This window comes from Ptychodera flava, unplaced genomic scaffold (genome assembly GCF_041260155.1).
Source record: "Ptychodera flava strain L36383 unplaced genomic scaffold, AS_Pfla_20210202 Scaffold_35__1_contigs__length_1935909_pilon, whole genome shotgun sequence".
Lineage (NCBI taxonomy): Eukaryota > Metazoa > Hemichordata > Enteropneusta > Ptychoderidae > Ptychodera > Ptychodera flava.
In genome coordinates, this window is record NW_027248357.1 from 896,165 (window position 1) to 914,129 (window position 17,965).

At 36.1% G+C, this 17,965-nt stretch overlaps 1 protein-coding gene across 2 annotated transcripts in view; it reads left to right on the forward strand.

The window, feature by feature from the left end:
* The window catches only part of LOC139127734 (tyrosine-protein phosphatase non-receptor type 12-like), a 321,808-nt gene that overhangs the window by 243,817 nt on the left and 60,026 nt on the right, over nucleotides 1–17,965 (forward strand). For both annotated transcript variants that reach the window (XM_070693624.1, XM_070693623.1), the window contains exon 8: nucleotides 9,790–9,903. The gene's annotated coding sequence lies outside the window, so the exon portion shown is untranslated. The remainder of the gene's footprint in view (nucleotides 1–9,789; nucleotides 9,904–17,965) is intronic.

Consider the following 17,965-nt stretch of genomic DNA (forward strand, 5'->3'; position numbering starts at 1 on the left):
ATTCCTTGAACTTCTCAACTACAGAATTTTTTAGAGCATCGAGAGTTGGTCGTCTCATATTCGAAAGCAAGCAAGCAAGTGACGTCCTGTACTATAGGCACAAAAATCGGCGCTAAAATGAACTTGACAACCATTTCACACTTGGTACCTGCATAAATTACGGGCTATGAGACCGGAAGTCGAGCGCTTGCGAGCAGAACGGCAGACCTGTAAACCATTCCGGCTGTATTTTTTTAAACTTTTCTAGTCTTGTAACCAGACTTTAACCGTTACCAACATTGTACAGTTAATATAATTATAAGCTAGATGTATTTGACAAACAGATTATGCCCTGAATTATCTTTCTAGTGTTTATCGTGTAAATAGTACCCACCGCTTACGCTGACCAGCCTCACGTTTCTATGCACAATTTTCATCATATTTTGGCGAACTAGTGTTCAGGACTTGTCAGAAATTCTCCAATCTGATGCCCAATATCAACCTAGACCCAGATCGAATGAATTTTTTTTAAGGTACAAACAGCTGACTTTTTCGGCCATTTTGTGTGAAAAATGGGACGTTTACACAAATCGTCGATTTTCTCAGTTCCGATTTTTGCTATGTATGTGCACCTTCAAATGAGTGACAGTGTAAGTCGGCGACGCGTGGGCGGAATTCCCCAATTCTTCGCATGCTAACACTTCATGATTAGACCTGAAAAACTGTGTTTTAGATTTTTTATAAACCCCCCTGAAGTGACGATAACTTGACAAACGTGAACAACAGACGATAATTTATGCGAAAATCCGACAGTTCACACTTCGAAGGCTCACTGTGCAGAAACAAAAGCGAATTTCAAAAATCCAAAACACGGTTTCCTCCCCAGTATATCCAGCTGTCTAGTGCCATTAACAGATCACTTAGGGGTGCTGCCAATTCTTACTTATACTTTTTTAAGTGAAAAAACTCAAAATCACACGTTTTTGACTTAAACAAACATACGAATGCATGTTTTGACAACTAAACAAAATTTTTACCTTCTTCAAATATAGACCTAACAGAAAATGTACCACATGTTGGGTGTGAGACCCCGTTTTTTATGTGAAACTTTTGATTGAAAATATGTGTCAACGAACCTGAGTCACTACCTTAAATGAAATGTTACATTTCAGAAAATAGTGTCCAGTTTTTGACTTAAGGTAGCTTTCCGCCTTTGTTTTGGTATTTTGAGTCAAAAACACGATTTTTTTTAGCTCACATTTGGTATACCAATGTGAGGTAATCGTATAAGCTGAATCAGTTCATTTGCATGCCATTTGCATGTATGTATGTATGTATGTATGTATGTATGTATGTATGTATGTATGTATGTATGTATGTCCGTCCACGTCAAAAACAGCTAAACCGCAGCACCTACTGTCTTAGTATTTGGTGTACAGGTGCACCTAGGGGTGGAGATGTGAATTTGTTCAAATGAACATGTCAGTGCCAAAAATATGCAAATGAGGGGAAAAAAGGAAAAATCCTGCAAATTGCTAAAACTCTGTAACCGTTGGTCAGATTGAATTGAAACATGGTGTGCAGGTTCCTTTAGGCATTCTAAAGTAGGTGTTTAAAATTTGGGATGAAATTTTCTACTTTTAGGGTAATTTTTTCAGTTTTTAGTCAAAAAATGTTTTTCTCTGAAACCACTCATTTGATTTCTTTGAAAGTTGGTATACATGTTCCTCAGGATGATGTCAGTCAAGTGTATACAAATTGAATTGAAATTTTAATATTTGTTATTTTGGGGTAGTTTTCCAAATTTTTGGTGAAAAATTTTTTTATTGAAAGATTACTAATCTGATAGCTTTGATATTTGATATACAGGTTCCTAAGGTTGATCAAAATCAGTTAATGAATATCGTGAAGATATCTTGAATTTTATTATTAATAAAATTATTTTAATTTTGTATCGGAATATCAAAAAACAATGTTGTCATCATCGCAGTCCAGTTGTTATGAGTAAGCATGTGTACTTGGCTGGACCAATCAAGTTTCTGCAAAAAATCATTTCACTATCGATGACAAGCTAAAGTGACGTCTTTAATAAATGTGTCCATTCAATATCCAAAGAAAATAATAGGCTATCAATGACACGAAGAAAGTTTGTTAGTCCCTACGGACGAAGTCTGGGGGGTTATAGACTGGGTCATGTCCGTCTGTCCGTGCGTGCGTGCGTACGTACGTACGTCCGTTCACGCAGATATCTCAGACATGCCCTGGTCAATTTCTTTCAACTTTGCACAAGGATAGTACCCTACCCCATACAGATGCACATCAATTTGTTTCACAATGCGATCAAATTTGGCCGTGTTAGACTCGGAGGACTTTTTAGTTTACACCTCCATAGACTCCCATGTATAAGGCAGTTCTCCATAGACTCCCATGTATAAGGCAGTCCTCCATAGACTCCCATGTATAAGGCAGTTCTCCATAGACTCCCATGTATAAGTCAGTTCTCCGTAGACGCCCATGTATAAGGCCAAGAAAAATAAAAATTTAGTTTCTCATCGTATTCATATTGCAAAAAGGATGCAGTGACACAGTTTTTAGTCCCCACGGATGAAGTCCAGGGGCTTATAGATTGGGTCATGGTGTCTGTTCGTCCATCCGTGAGTCCATCCTTTCACACAGATATCTCAGACATTTTGACAAAATGTCACGTGACCTTGGTGACCTTTGACCTCAAATATATGTATTTGTCCATAACTCAGTAACCACAAGTGCTACACCCTTCATATATGGTATGATGGGATGACGCCACATATTATACCTCATTAATTATGTGCATATCTAATTTTGAGCGAGCCAATAGAGCTGGAGGTCTGATTTTTGGTATATAGGGATAACTTAGCAATACAATTTTTTTTGACAAAATGTCACGTGACCTCAATGACCTTTGACCTCAAATATACATATTTGTCCATAACTCAGTAACCACAAGTGGTACACCCTTCATATATGGTATGATGGGAGACCTTATGACGCCACATACTGTACCTCATTAATTATGCGCATATCTAATTCTGAGCAAGCCAATAGAGCTGGATGTCTGATTTTTGGTATATAGGGATAACTATAGGATAGAAATTTTTTTGACAAAATGTCATGTGAACTTGATGATTTCTACCTAAAATATACGTTTATGTCAATAAATAAGTACGACAAGTGCTATGTCCTTATATTTAGTAGGATGGGAGACCTTATGAGAACACACGCTTTACCTCATTTATCATGCACATATCTAATTCTGGGCAAGTGAATAGAGGTAGAGGTCTGATTTTTGGCATATAGGGATTTAATAGCAATACATTTTTTTTTTCAAAATGTCACGTGACCTCAATGACCCTTGACCTTGATTATACATATATATGCATATCTCAGTAACCACAAGTTCTATACCCTTTAATTTTGATAGGATATTAGACCTTAAGATGTCACATCTTGTACCTCATTTATTATGTGCATATGTATTTCTTGGCTGGCCAATACAGCTACAGGTCTGATCTTTTTTCCCAATTTAGAACCATAACTTAGACATGCCTCATGTGTTTCAAATTGGGAACAACGACATAGACCTATGTGCCCATAGATCTCAACATATACACTCCAGTGATACTTCTTAATGACCACATTTCCTGCCCCATCAAGACTAATACTCCCATTACAAGTGGGGACTATGTCATTGTCAATGACTTGTTTAGAATTATATTTTCGTTTTAAACTACAGTTCTTTGATGCAGTGTGGTCGTCTGGCAATCCATCATCACGGCAGATGTAGTGCATGCAATACACAGTCCACACTGTCCAATCATGCGTGCATGTTTTCCTGTTATAATTCATTTGGGTCGGAATTTTGTAGCAAGGAACATACAAAATCTTTCAGATAAATCAATTTGGATGATCTATGTACCGGTACATCTGAATTCCAAGTTTGGTAGACATGTGAAATTATGTTTTTTGCCTTCATGTACAAGATGGCATGTTAACCAAGCTAGACGCTCACTGCTAAAAAAACAATAGGTTTTATTACAGTTTCACATTTCAACCCTTTCTTTGCATCTTTCTCAGCAACATTCCCCAAACCTCTCTCCTTGCATCCCTACCGCTAAATGCACTGAGGAGCACAGTGTCATCATTGACGCTATTTTCTTTTTAAGTGATTGGCAACTTACTGATCACCGTTTGGTGAAGAGATACAAAGTTTATTTTCTGTCATTGTCAACTATATTTTTCATTAAATACTATATTCTCAAATTTTCTCTATTTCCTCATGTGTGTACAATGCATGTATATATGTCTGTCCATGTCAAAAACTTGACCAACTTCCACACACTTCACCTCACCAACCATCCATCTACTGACTAATTGCTGGGTCATCCATTTATTTTTGCAAAATTTTAAGTCCCAACTAACCCGTACAACACACTACCTATCATACACAAGAGCACAATCCCTAATGGTGGACCTAGATGAAGATATGTGCATAGTCTGTCTGCTGGTTTTGGACCAGATTTCCCATCATCATTACCGTAAAGTCAAATAATAATCATTTCCAATTTAGACAATTTTTTGTCAATCAATGAACTACAAGCTACATAAATTCTGGTGGAACTCAGACTCTCAATGTACATTACCCTATCACCTAACACAGACATCCCAGTCAAACCACTCTGCTGAAGCTCACTTTTAAGTAGTAGTTCACCAAGCGTCCTATAGTATAGTGTAGTTGTTACAGATTTTCTGACTCAGATCCACTGCAATAAACACACACAAACCAGGCATTGCTCACAAATTTCTCACTCCTTTACTTATGGGAGCGCCACAATGTCATTGACGCTATTTTCAAAGTTGGTACAAGGACATGACCAATGTCATAGATATGCACGTCAATTTGTTTTGTGAAACGATCCAATATGGCTGCCATGCGGCCATTTTGCTACGATTTTTTCATGTACAAAGCCATAACTCAGACATGTTTCAACCAATTAAATTCAAAGTTGGTACAAGGACATTGACCAATGTCATAGATATGCATGTCATTTTGTTTTGTGAAACAATCCAATATGGCTGCCAGGCGGCCATTTTGCTAAGATTTTTTCATGTACAAAGCCATAACTCAGACATGTTTCAACCGATTTTATTCAAAGTTGGTACAAGGACATTGACCAATGTCATAGATATGCACGTCAATTTGTTTTGTGATACGATCAAATATGGCCGCCAGGCAGCCATTTTATTACAATTTTTTCATGTACAGAGCCATAACTCAGGCATATCTCAACCGATTTTATTCAAAGTTGGTACAAGGACATTAACCTATGTCATACATATGTAGGTCAATTTGTTTCATGATATGATCCAATATGGCTGCATGGCAGCCATTTTGTTACAATTTTTTCATGTCCTTAGCCAAAACTTGGGCACGTCTCAACTGATTTTATTCACCAATTTTATGCAAACTTTGTACAAGGACATTGACTTATGTCATGCATATGCACATTGATTTGTTTTGTGATGCAATCCAATATGCCGCCTTGTGGCCATTTTTATTTATATATATGTATGTGGATTGGTTTCACGAGATGGTCCAATATGGCCACATGGTAGCAATTTTGTTATGGTTGTTTCATGTCGAGAGCCATAACTCTGGCAAGTCTCAACTGATCTTATTCAAAGTTGGTACATGTACATTGACTTATGTCATACATATACGTGTTGATTTTTTAAACAGTAAGATCAAATATCGCTGCATGGCGGTGATTTTGTTACAATTTTCTAATGTACAGAGCCGTAACTCAGACATATTTCCACCAGTATCATTCAAAGTTGGTACAAGGACATTGACCTATTTCATACATATGCTCGTCAATTTGTTTCACGTCATGTAGCAGTATCATGTCAATTATTGAAGTTTCGTAAGTAGGCTGATATGTCAAGAAATACTACATCAAATTTCATGAAACTTTGTACAGATGTTAAGTTCACATTGCTTTAACATTGAAAAAGACATTTATCAGTGTCATTTTAATTAATTTGTAATTGCATAAGTAATGAACTTTCTTAATTAGAGTGATATAGCCACAAATTAATACAACGTCAAATTTGATGAAACTTGATACAGATGTTGATCTCATAGTGTTGTAAATACTGCATCAAACTTTATGAAATATGGTACCAGTGATAATCTGTTAAGTGTTAGGATTGTATGCAAAAATGTTTTGCAACATCCTGTTGATTAATTCCTAGTTGACTCATTTTATGAACTTTAGGATGGTTGCCTACATTGGTTTTATGTTTTCATCACCATGGAACTCATTCTTGGCCATTTAGCACCATCTGCATTTAAGTATTTTTATCACAGACCTAATTAATGAAGAGGACTCTATCCTCTCTGAGGACATGTAATCAAAGTACCCATTAACAAGTGGGGACTGTGTCATCAACGATGACTTGTCTGTCGAGTAAATTGTTTATAGCCATTCATATTAAGGAAAAACCGAAGCAATTTACTAAATCGCCCTTTTCTCAGTTCGGCATTTTGTCACTTTGCAGCACGCTCAAAAGAGTTTAACTCGAGAACGCGTGAACGGAAGTCCACCAGATTTTCACAGATGTTTCTCGAATAGGTTGTCTCCAAAACTGTGTCTCAGTTTTTTTATGTAAGTCTTTAGAGTTGAGTTATCACTGTTTAATTAGACGGCATTGTGAGACTAATCGGTTGATAAACTTTGATTCAACACTGTGAAAAAACTCAGGCTTTTTTCAATATCTGAGACACGGTTTTGTAGCCAGTATTCTGAAGTGCAATTACTCGTTGACACCTAGACAATGGCCCCTTCCACTCTGACTTAAACTTTTTTACGTCAGTTTACCCAATTTCTTTACACTTTCACTAAAATCTTCATTTAAATTCATCGCACATGAATTTTCTTGATTAAACAAAAAAATTCATAGAAATAGCTTTCAGGTGATATATAATACTTGGGTAGAAATACTCAACTTGATGGCAAAATTTACGTTGGAAAAGAGGTCATCGCAAAGGCGGAAAGCTACCTTAAATTAATTTTTATCATTAATACCAAAATTGAGGTTTTTTATCCCAAATATACGCCCACTTCATCCTTCGAGTAAACTACTGCTACCATACTAAACTTTAGAGTCTGCTTTTTGAAAATATTTAGTTTGAGGGGTTTCCTTGTCATCTTTGATGAGAAATATTGCTATGAAAAAAACTTTGTTGGCAACATGCAGCGCCACCTTAATGGCCCTGGCTATCATCAGGTACAGCGCAGGAGGCAGTGGTCCATAAAATGGTTAACACTTCAAAACAAGCTGATGATATCATACAAATGGAGTCCTATTCTCATTATCATTATGTTAGGGGAGGTGTAAAGCACTTCATAATTAAAATTTGGGTAATCTTTAGAAAGGCCAGGAAAGTGGACTGGTCAAACTTATAGAATGTGCCAAGTTCACAACTTTATATGTCAATTATCCAGTGAAGACATGCAATAAATGACTGCAGAAATGAATAATTGCATCCAGGGGCCACTAGGTGTGATCCTGGCATTTTTGTGTATAAGACCATTTCATTTCATGAGCCATTTGTGTGTAAGACCATTTCATGGGCCCATTAAAGGTTCAGCAATGAATACATTAGAATTGGAACTCATCATATACCATGAGCCACGTTCCTGTGTAACGCTACAGGAAAAAACACCTCCACAGTTGTGTAATACTTTGCTGTTTCACACCCAGGCACACTTTGCCCATATATGGGCAGGCACGTGCATTTCAGAACTAGCATCATTCTAGTGACTACATGCGTTGCTATTGGCAAACATTCCATTTGTAAACAAAGCCAGCGTTCTGATTGTACGGGCAACAGTGAAGTTGGGGAAATCGGATGATATTTCTCAGGGTTTCATATTAAAATCCAGTGTTATCTTAGTACGCCATAGATGATGTCTGCATTTTGAAAAAGATTTGTAAGTGAACTCAATATAAATCAGATCGAGTGCAATCATCCGACAGATGACAGATAAGCTAAGCCTAGCTTTAAGTACACAGTCATTTCATCGCTAAATCCTCACAAATTTCAATGCACAATATCCATTTCAATCAAACATCTTGCTTAGATCTCACTGTCAGTTTTATGTAATTTACGATAAGTTACACCTCGGCATTCTTACACCATGATTTATGCCTCATTCTTTGTTGGTGTACATACGTTGCTCTAGAAGTTCTATAGGTAAACAAATTACGTCATGATGTATGTCAATATGTGATGGATGCTGCCATTGCTTTTCTGAAAAAGTTAAGTCACAAAAATGGCGATAAATGTTTGATATTGCATGTATTTCTATCTCTAAATCTTTGCGCATTATTTTTAACATCATTCCATAAGATAGATGATAAAACCTTTATGGCCTGATACAGGTTTTGCAAACCTCAATCATACGGCGTATGGGCCCTTGCACGTTTGGACCCTTTCACCGTACCACACATAACCTGTATCAGGGCTGTAAAGATTATTACATTATGACACTGCAGTCATAACCGTTAAAGTGAGAGATATCTACTTCTGATTGTTTGATGTAATGGTCCAACATAGTACATGTTTCATCCTCATATACGCACAATATATCAATTATGTATCAAAATCATTAAAAGATAAACCAATACGAATTGTTACTGTACCAACATGTCAGAATTAGGAATTAACAATCCCTATGTTTTTGAATGATGTGTAGTAAATCAATACAACAAGAATATTGTAATTATGTATAACTATATGAACCTGCCTGGTATATCAACGATCAAAAATTGTTGCTTATTTACTATTGAAGAGACTTATTTGTTTCACTGTCAAGGACAATAGCAGAAATAAACTACAGCCAATTCTTCTGTTTGTGATGACTTTTTTCATTTCTTATTGACATGGTAGTATTCAAAATAATATTATATAGGGCTCAGCCCTTGGTGTCACGCCAGGGGTTATTAGATTAGAAATATATGTTTTTTGTATTGATTCATAATGAGTAATTATAAATTGATTCATAATCATTAATTATAGTAAAGGATAAAATAGAATTAATTGTTACTTGCTATATACAACTATGCCCGGTTGATCCTCTGATGAAAACAGTTCATGTCCACAATACCCTGTACGATCTTCTGTTGATATGTAAAAATGTTGGACATAATAATTGAAAATATTTAACATGATAACTACCTATTGTGTTTGACAAGGGACGTCTTGTGCCATCATTATCGTTTACTTCCACTGCAATTTGAAAACTATAGCATTCAATCTAAAAAACAGCAAATTTTGCATCTAGTTATTGACACAGAGGGCGCTTTTCAAAATTCAATCCCAGCATTCTTTGCGTATGTCCTCGTTTATATGCACGACAGTTTTCTCTCTTTTTCTATTTTTTAGGCATGATAGTAACGATATTTTGTATCAGTGACATGATGGATAATAATACTTACTGGCTATATAAAAGAGATATATTTTATTAATGGCGTGTTATAAAATAACACGTTGCACGTTTCGTATTTGTTTATTTACGAGCACTCAAAAAAACATGGCGGCGCCCATGAAAGTCGGGTACACTTCCGGTTACTCGCATAGTATATTATGAATCTGCGCATGCGTAGTCAGTAATCCGCTGACGCGACTTATTAACTGTATGAGATCATGTTTACTCAATTATTCGCAGTTGTTGTGTAGTCACCTTTATTTTTCATTTTCCTTTAAAGGACCAGTATGAATTTGTTCACAATGCTGCATATGAACTGGTGCATGACGAAATGCAAAGGAAATTCCAGGATTACTCTGAACATCTTTATGAGAATGTCTATTTGGAAGGAGAGGTAAGTTATTAGAAGAGTTGTTATATTAAAGGCCTAGCTGGGACAAGCTATGATAATGAAATTGATAACGGTAGCATTCATTATGCAAGATGCCGCCAGAAAATCTAGTTTTTCTGCAGTAAAAAAGTTATGACGAAAAATCAAGCTATTTGATAAGCTCCGCGTCACTGACAGCGAAGCTAAAAAATAAAAAAATATTGCAATTGTTCATCTCATTCTGACATGGTAATATATGTATGAAAACATTTGTTGGGATTTACAAACCAAATTTCAAATCAATACTGTACAGCAGACTATTTCTGTAATTTTTTTCTGTCAACAATTAGGAAATAACTTTACCAAAACACAAAATTGAAGATATTTCTCTGAAAATTTAAAACAAGTGACCTAGCAGCTGAAAATGCCCTTTGTGTTATGTAGAGAATAACTTTTTGTGACACATGTGTTGCTGAAGGAGGAAATCTTTGATAGCCCACTTCAGGTCGGCCTGATCAAAATGGCAAAAATAGCTGCAAAAATACATACGGTAATTAAAGATTTAACCATAATTTGAACATATTTAATTGAAATCATCTGCAGGAACATGTCTACCTAATTACCCCTAAATACTAAATTGCCGATTTCAACCTAATTTCAATGTATCATATTAAGATAAACCCTAGGAACCTGTATACTAAATATAAAAGCAATCAGACAAGTAATTTTTGAGAAAAAAAGTTTTTAACCAAAAATGAGAAAAATTGCCCCAAAAATACAAAATTGCAGATTTCATCAGAATTTGAATACATCAGATTTTGATCAACCTTAGGAACCTGTATACCAAATATCAAAGCTATCAGATCAGTAGTTTTTGGATAAAAAAATTTTTGACCAAAAATTGGGAAAATTGCCCCAAAATTACAAATATGAAAATTTCAATTCAATTTGTATAAACTTGACTGAGGTCATCCTGAGGAACATGTATACCAGCTTTCAAAGCACTCGGCCCAGCAGTCTCAGAGAAAAAGATTTTTTTTTACTAAAAACTACCACCAATGGCGCTTGAACATAATGACCGCCTAGTATTATCGGCATTTATCAACAAGCCCACTCACTGTGAATTTGACAGACCACAAAGTCAATGTGCAACATATAGCTGAAAGACTATTTTTCACATTGCGATTTTAAGCCCCTTTTTATGAGAAAAGGGACATATTTATGAATATGGAGAAAAAAGCAAAAGACATATTTGTAAATGGTTTGTTGAGTGACAATCATATATGCATCTCTTGAAAAAGTTTGTGGTTATAAGGTATAACAGTAGTGTAAGAATAATGAGGTTAGAATAAGTGTAGTAAAGCTAAGTTGACAGTAATTAAGATTACAAAATTATACACTAAGCTAAGGAAATCTGAATGAAACAAGTCATTGACAATGACATAGTCCCCAGTTTTACTTTAATTACAAGTCCTCTGAGAGGAAAGAGTCCTCTTCATTAATTAGGTCTGTGATTAAAATACTGCGATACAGATGGGGCTTAATGGCCAAAAATGAGTTCCATAGTGGTGAAAACAAAAAACCAATGTAAGCCGCCATACTACCGGTAATTACAAAAGGTCATTAAAATGAATCAATTAGTACTTAATCGACAGGATTTTTACATCCTATCCTAACACTGACAGATTATCACCAGTACCATATTTCATAAAGTTTGATGCAGTGCTTTGGACATTCACCATAAAAAAAATCCATTATGTAAATGCAAACTAGCAATTAATTTATATCTATAAATGATACCACAAAGTGTCATTGATTTGTATTTACAACACTATGAGATCAAAATCTGTACCAAGTTTCATCAGCCTTAACCCTTTTCCTGCCAGACAGCATCACTTCCCCATTAGCCAAGTCAGTAAAAAGCGGTATTGAGCCAAGGCATGATGATTTTCACCCACTTGGCTTGGTCTGTTGTAGCGTCTTTAGTAAAACAAAATCAAGTTTACAGTATTTGTGTTTCCAACAGCCTTCAAATGTTCAATGTTATGTTAAATACACGATATAGAATATGTTGTGTTTCATTATTAGTCGTCTGGGGGGACTTATAGGTTTGGTCATGTCCGTGCGTGCGTGCGTCTGTCCGTGCGTCTGTCCGTCCGTCCGTTCACGCAGATATCTCAGAGATGCCTGGAGCGATTTCATTCAAACTTGGTACAAGGATTACTTCATATGTTATACATATGCACGTCGATTTGTTTTGTGATAAGATCCAATATGGCCGCCAGGCGGCCATTTTATTACGATTTTTTCATGTACAGAGCCATCAGGCATGTTTCAACGATTTTATTCAAAGTTGGTACAAGGACATTGACCAATGTCATAGATATGAACGTCAATTTGTTTTGTGATGCAATCCAATATGGCTGCCGTGTGTGGCCATTTTGTTACAATTTTTTCATGTACAAAGCTACCGGTACAACTCAGGCATATCTCAGCCGATTTTATTCAAAGTTGGTACAAGCACATTCACTCCAAAAACTCCAAAACCGCTGTACATTTCATCTTGATATTTGGTGTGTACATGGATGATGGGCTGTAGATGAGATTTTGTTCAAATGAAGTTGTCATTGCCAAAAATATGCAAATTAAGTGAAAAAATGTGAAAACAGTCAAAATTGAAAAAAACTCAATAACCACTGAGCAGATTACATGAAAAATTAGCATGTAAGTACTTTGGGCTGACATGAAATGATTGTGCACATCTTGGGTCCGTATCTTGGACTTGCTGTTTTTCATGAATTTTTTTGTAATTTTCTCCCATTTTTGGTCAAAAAATCTTCTTCTCTGAAACCACAAGTCTGATTGATTTGAAACTTGGTATGGAAGTGCATAGGAGTGACCTTTCCCAAATGTGGGCAAATCGTGGTGAAATTTGCATATTTTTAGTTTACATGTCCATAGACTCCCATGTATAAGGCAGATCTCCATAGACTCCCATGTATAAGGCCACGAAAAATAAAAATTTAGTTTCTCATCGTATTCATATTGCAAAAAGGATGCAGTGACACAATTTTTAGTCCCCACGGATGAAGTCCAGTGGGCTTATAGATTGGGTCATGTCCGTCTGTTCGTCCATCTGTGAGTAAATCCGTCACGCAGATATCTCGGATATTTTGACAAAATGTCATGTGACCTTGATGACCTTTGATCTCAAATATACATATTTATCCATAACTCAGTAACCACAAGTGCTACCACCCTTCATATATGGTATGATGGGACACCTTATGACGCCACATATTGTACCTCATTAATTATGCACATATCTAATTTTGAGCGAGCCAATAGAGCTGGAGGTCTGATTTTTGGTATATAGGGATAACTTAGCAATACAATTTTTTTGACAAAATGTCACGTGACCTCGGTGACCTTTGACCTCAAATATACATATTTTTCCATAACTACACCCTTCATATTTGGTATGATTGGACACCTTATAATGACACCACATACTGTACCTCAATAATATGCACATATCTTATTCTGAGCAAGCCAATAGAGCTGGATGTCTGATTTTTGGTATATAGGGATAACTATAGGAGAGAAATTTTTTGACCAAATGTCATGTGACCTCGATGACCTTTTACCTAAAATATATGTTTATGTCAATAAATAAGTAACCACAAGTGCTATGTCCTTTGTATTTAGTAGGATTGGAGACCTTATGACAACACACGCTTTACCTCATTAATTATGTACACATCTAATTCTGGGCAAGCGAATAGAGCTAGAGATCTGATTTTTGGCATATAGGGATTAATTAGCAATATAATTTTTTTTTCAAAATGTCATGTGACCTCGATGACCTTTGACCTTGATTATACATATATATGCATATTTCAGTAACCACAAGTTCTATATACTCCAATTTTGATAGGATATTAGACTTAAGATGTCACATCTTGTACCTCATTTATAATGCGCATATGTATTTCTTGGCTGGCCAATACTGCTAGAGGTCTGATCATTTTTCCCGATTTAGAACCATAACTTAGACATGCCTCATGTGTTTCAAATTGGGAACAACGACATAGACCTATGTGCCCATAGATCTCAACATATACACTCCAGTGATACTTCTTAATGACCACATTTTCCTGCCCCATCAAGACTAATACTCCTATTACAAGTGGGGACTATGTCATTGTAAATGACTTGTTGAGTTAATGGTTGTATCACAGTATTCGATATATCTAATTCTGTATTTTTTCCATTTTATATTCTGAATAGATACATTAAACATATTTCACTGTCTCCAGTACATTACATTTAAGTATTTTCACTTCATGCACTTTATCCCTTTCACACATGTTCAAATATCTGACCAGAGAACAAACACTAAATAGTCCAGGATGGGAGCTACAGTGTCATTGACGCTATTTTTTCATGTACAGAGCCATAACTCAGACATGTATCAAGCGAATTTATTCAAAGTTGGTACAAGGAGATTGACTAATGTCATACATATGCATGTCAATTTGTTATGTGATATGATCGAATATGGCTTCATGGCAGCCATTTTGTTACAATTTTTTCATGTCCTTAGCCAAAACTCGGGCACGTCTCAACCGATTTTATTCACCGATTTTATTCAAACTTAGTACAAGGACATTGACCTATGTCATACATATGCACATTGATTTGTTTTGTGATACGATCCAATATGGCTGCTGTGTGGCCATTTTTCTTCAGATTTTTTCATGTCCGGAACCATATTACTCAGACATGTATCAAGGGAATTAATTCAAAGTTGGTACAAGGACATTGACTTATGTAATACATATGTACGTCAATTGGTTTCACGATGTGGTCAAATATGGCCAGATGGGGGCAATTTGTTATGGTTGTTTCATGTCGAGAGCCATAACTCTGGCAAGTCTCAAGCGATTTTATTCAAAGTTGGTACATGGACATTGACTTATATCATACATATACGTGTTGATTTTTTAAACAGTAAGATCAAATATCACAGCATGGCTGTGGTTTTGTTACATTTTTCTCATGTACAGAGCCATAACTCAGACATATTTCGACCAGTATCATTCAAAGTTGGTACCAAGGACATTGACCTATTTCATACATATGCTCGTCAATTTGTTTCACGTCATGTAGCAGTATCATGTCAAGTATTGAATTTTCGTAATTAGGCTGATATGTCAAGAAATACGACATCAAATTTCATGAAACTTTGTACAGATGTTAAGCTCACATTGCTTTAACATTGAAAAAGACATTTATCAGTTTCATTTTAGTTTATTTGTAATTGCATATGTAATGAACTTTCCTAATTAGAGTGATATATCCACAAATTAATACAATGTCAAATTTTATGAAACTTGATACAGATGTTGATCTCATAGTGTTGTAAATACCGCATCAAACTTTATGAAATATGGTACCGGTGATAATCTGTTAGTGTTAGGATAGTATGCAAAAATGTTTTGCAACATCCTGTTGATTAATTCCTTGTTGACTCATTTAATGAACTTTAGGATGGTGGCCTACATTGGTTTTATGTTTTCATCACCATGGAACTCATTCTTGGCCATTGAGCGCCATCTGTATCAAAGTATTTTTATCACAGACCTAATTAATGAAGAGGACGCTATCCTCTTTGAGGACATGTAATCAAAGTACCCATTAACAAGTGGGGACTTTGTCATCAATGATGACTTGTTTTTAATCATCTTGACGTGATGGTGAAATATGGACTTGGCAGGAAAAGGGTTACCGCAGTATTTGTGGATATATCACTCTAATTAGGAAAGTTCATTACATATGCAATTAAAAATTAATTAACTTGACACTGATAAATGTCTTTTTCACTGTTAAAGCAATGTGAGCTTAACATCTCTACCAAGTTTCATGAAATTTGATGCAGTATTTCTTGACATATCAGACTAATTACGAAAATTCAATAATTGACATGATACTGCCAATACATGCCGTTAAACAAATTGATGTGCATATGTATGACATCGGCCAATGTCCTTGTGCCAACTTTGAATGATACTGGTGGAAATATGTCTGAGTTATAGCTCTGTACATGAAAAATACGTAACAAAACCACTAGGCAGCCATTACATTGCATTGGACTGTGAAACCAATAGACATGCATATTTATGACATGATAGGTCAATGTCCTTGTGCCAACTTTGAAAAAAATCAGTTGATACATATCCAAATTATGGCTCAGGAGATGACAAAATCATAACAAAATGGCCACAAGGCAGCCATATTGCATTTGATTGTGAAACCAATTGACACGCATATTTATGACATTGGTCAATGTCCTTGTACCAACTTTGAATAAAATCCGATGATACATGTCTGAGTTATGGCTAAGGACATGAAAAAATTGTAACAAAATGGCCGCCATGCAGCCATATTGGATCATATCGTGAAACAAATTGACGTGCATATGTATGATATAGGTCAATATCCTTGTACCAACTTTGAATATAATCGGTTGAGATGTGCCTGAGTTATGGCTCTGTACATGAAAAAATCTAAAAACAAAATGGCCGCACGGAGACCATATTGGATCCTATGACAAAGCAAATCAATGTGGATATGCATGACATAGGTCAATGTCCTTGTACCAACTTTGAATAAAATCGGTTGAGACATGCCTGAAGTATGGCTCCGTACATGAAAAAATTGTAACAAAATGGCCGCCATGCGGCCATATTGGATAATATCGTGAAACAAATTGACGTGCATATGTATGATATAGATCAATGTCCTTGTACCAACTTTGAATAAAATCGGTTGAGATGTGCCTGAGTTATGGCTCCGTACATGAAAAAATCATAACAAAATGGCCGCACGGTGGCCATATTGAATTGTATCACAAAACAAATCGATGTGCATATGTATGACATATGAAGTAATCCTTGTACCAAGTTTGAATGAAATCATTCCAGGCATCTCTGAGATATCTGTGTGAACGGACGGACGCACGCACACACGCACGCACTCACGCATGGACGCACAGACATGACCAAATCTATAAGTCCCCCGGGACAGTGTCCATGGGGACAAAAAAGAATTTGCACAGGCATATCTCGGATATCTGCATTCATGAGTCCCTATGAATGGCACAGCATTAATATCAATTTCATCCTGAACGCCTGTGGATCATACCTGGGGAGCCTGTGGATGGATACCAAATACAGGAAAGAAAACGGCCGTCACACAGCCATTTTTGATCAAATCATTACAAAAATTGGCATGCATATATATGTGATAGGGATTAATATATGTACCAACTTTCAATGCAATCGCGCCTGGCATCGCTGAGAAATTTACGTGAACGAACGCACAGTCGTCAAATATAGGAAACAAAATGGCCGCCAGGCAGCCATTTTAGACTGGATCAAAACAAAAATCAATGTGCATATGTATAACATATAGAGTAATCTATGTACCAAATTTGAATGGAATCGCTCCTAGCATCACTGAGAAATTTGCATGAACGTACACATCGACATCAAATACAGGAAACAAAATGGCCGCCAGACGGCCATATTGGATCGGATCGTAAAACAAATCGACGTGCATATGTATGGCATAGGTAATAATCCTTGTACCAAGTTTGAACAAAATTGCTCCAGGCATCTCTGAGATATCTGCGTGAACGGACGCACGCACGCACGCACGCACGCACGCACGGACATGACAAATCCTATTAGTCCCCCCGGACGGTGTCCATAGGGACTAATAAATTTTGAAAGTAGTAATTGAAGCTAAGATAGGAATGAACTGAATTACTGTTAAAAGGATAGTAGAAGGCCACCACAGGAATTGGTCAATACCATGGATAGCTAACTACTCATCTGATAGCTTTGAAATTTGGTATACAGGTTCCTACAGATGAACCAAATGATATTTGTAGAAATTATGATGAAATCTGCAATTTTGAATTTTTTAGGCAATTTTGCCATTTTTGGTCAAAAAATGTGTATTTCCACAACTACTCATCTGATAGCTTTGAAATTTGGTATACAGGTTTCTATAGATGACC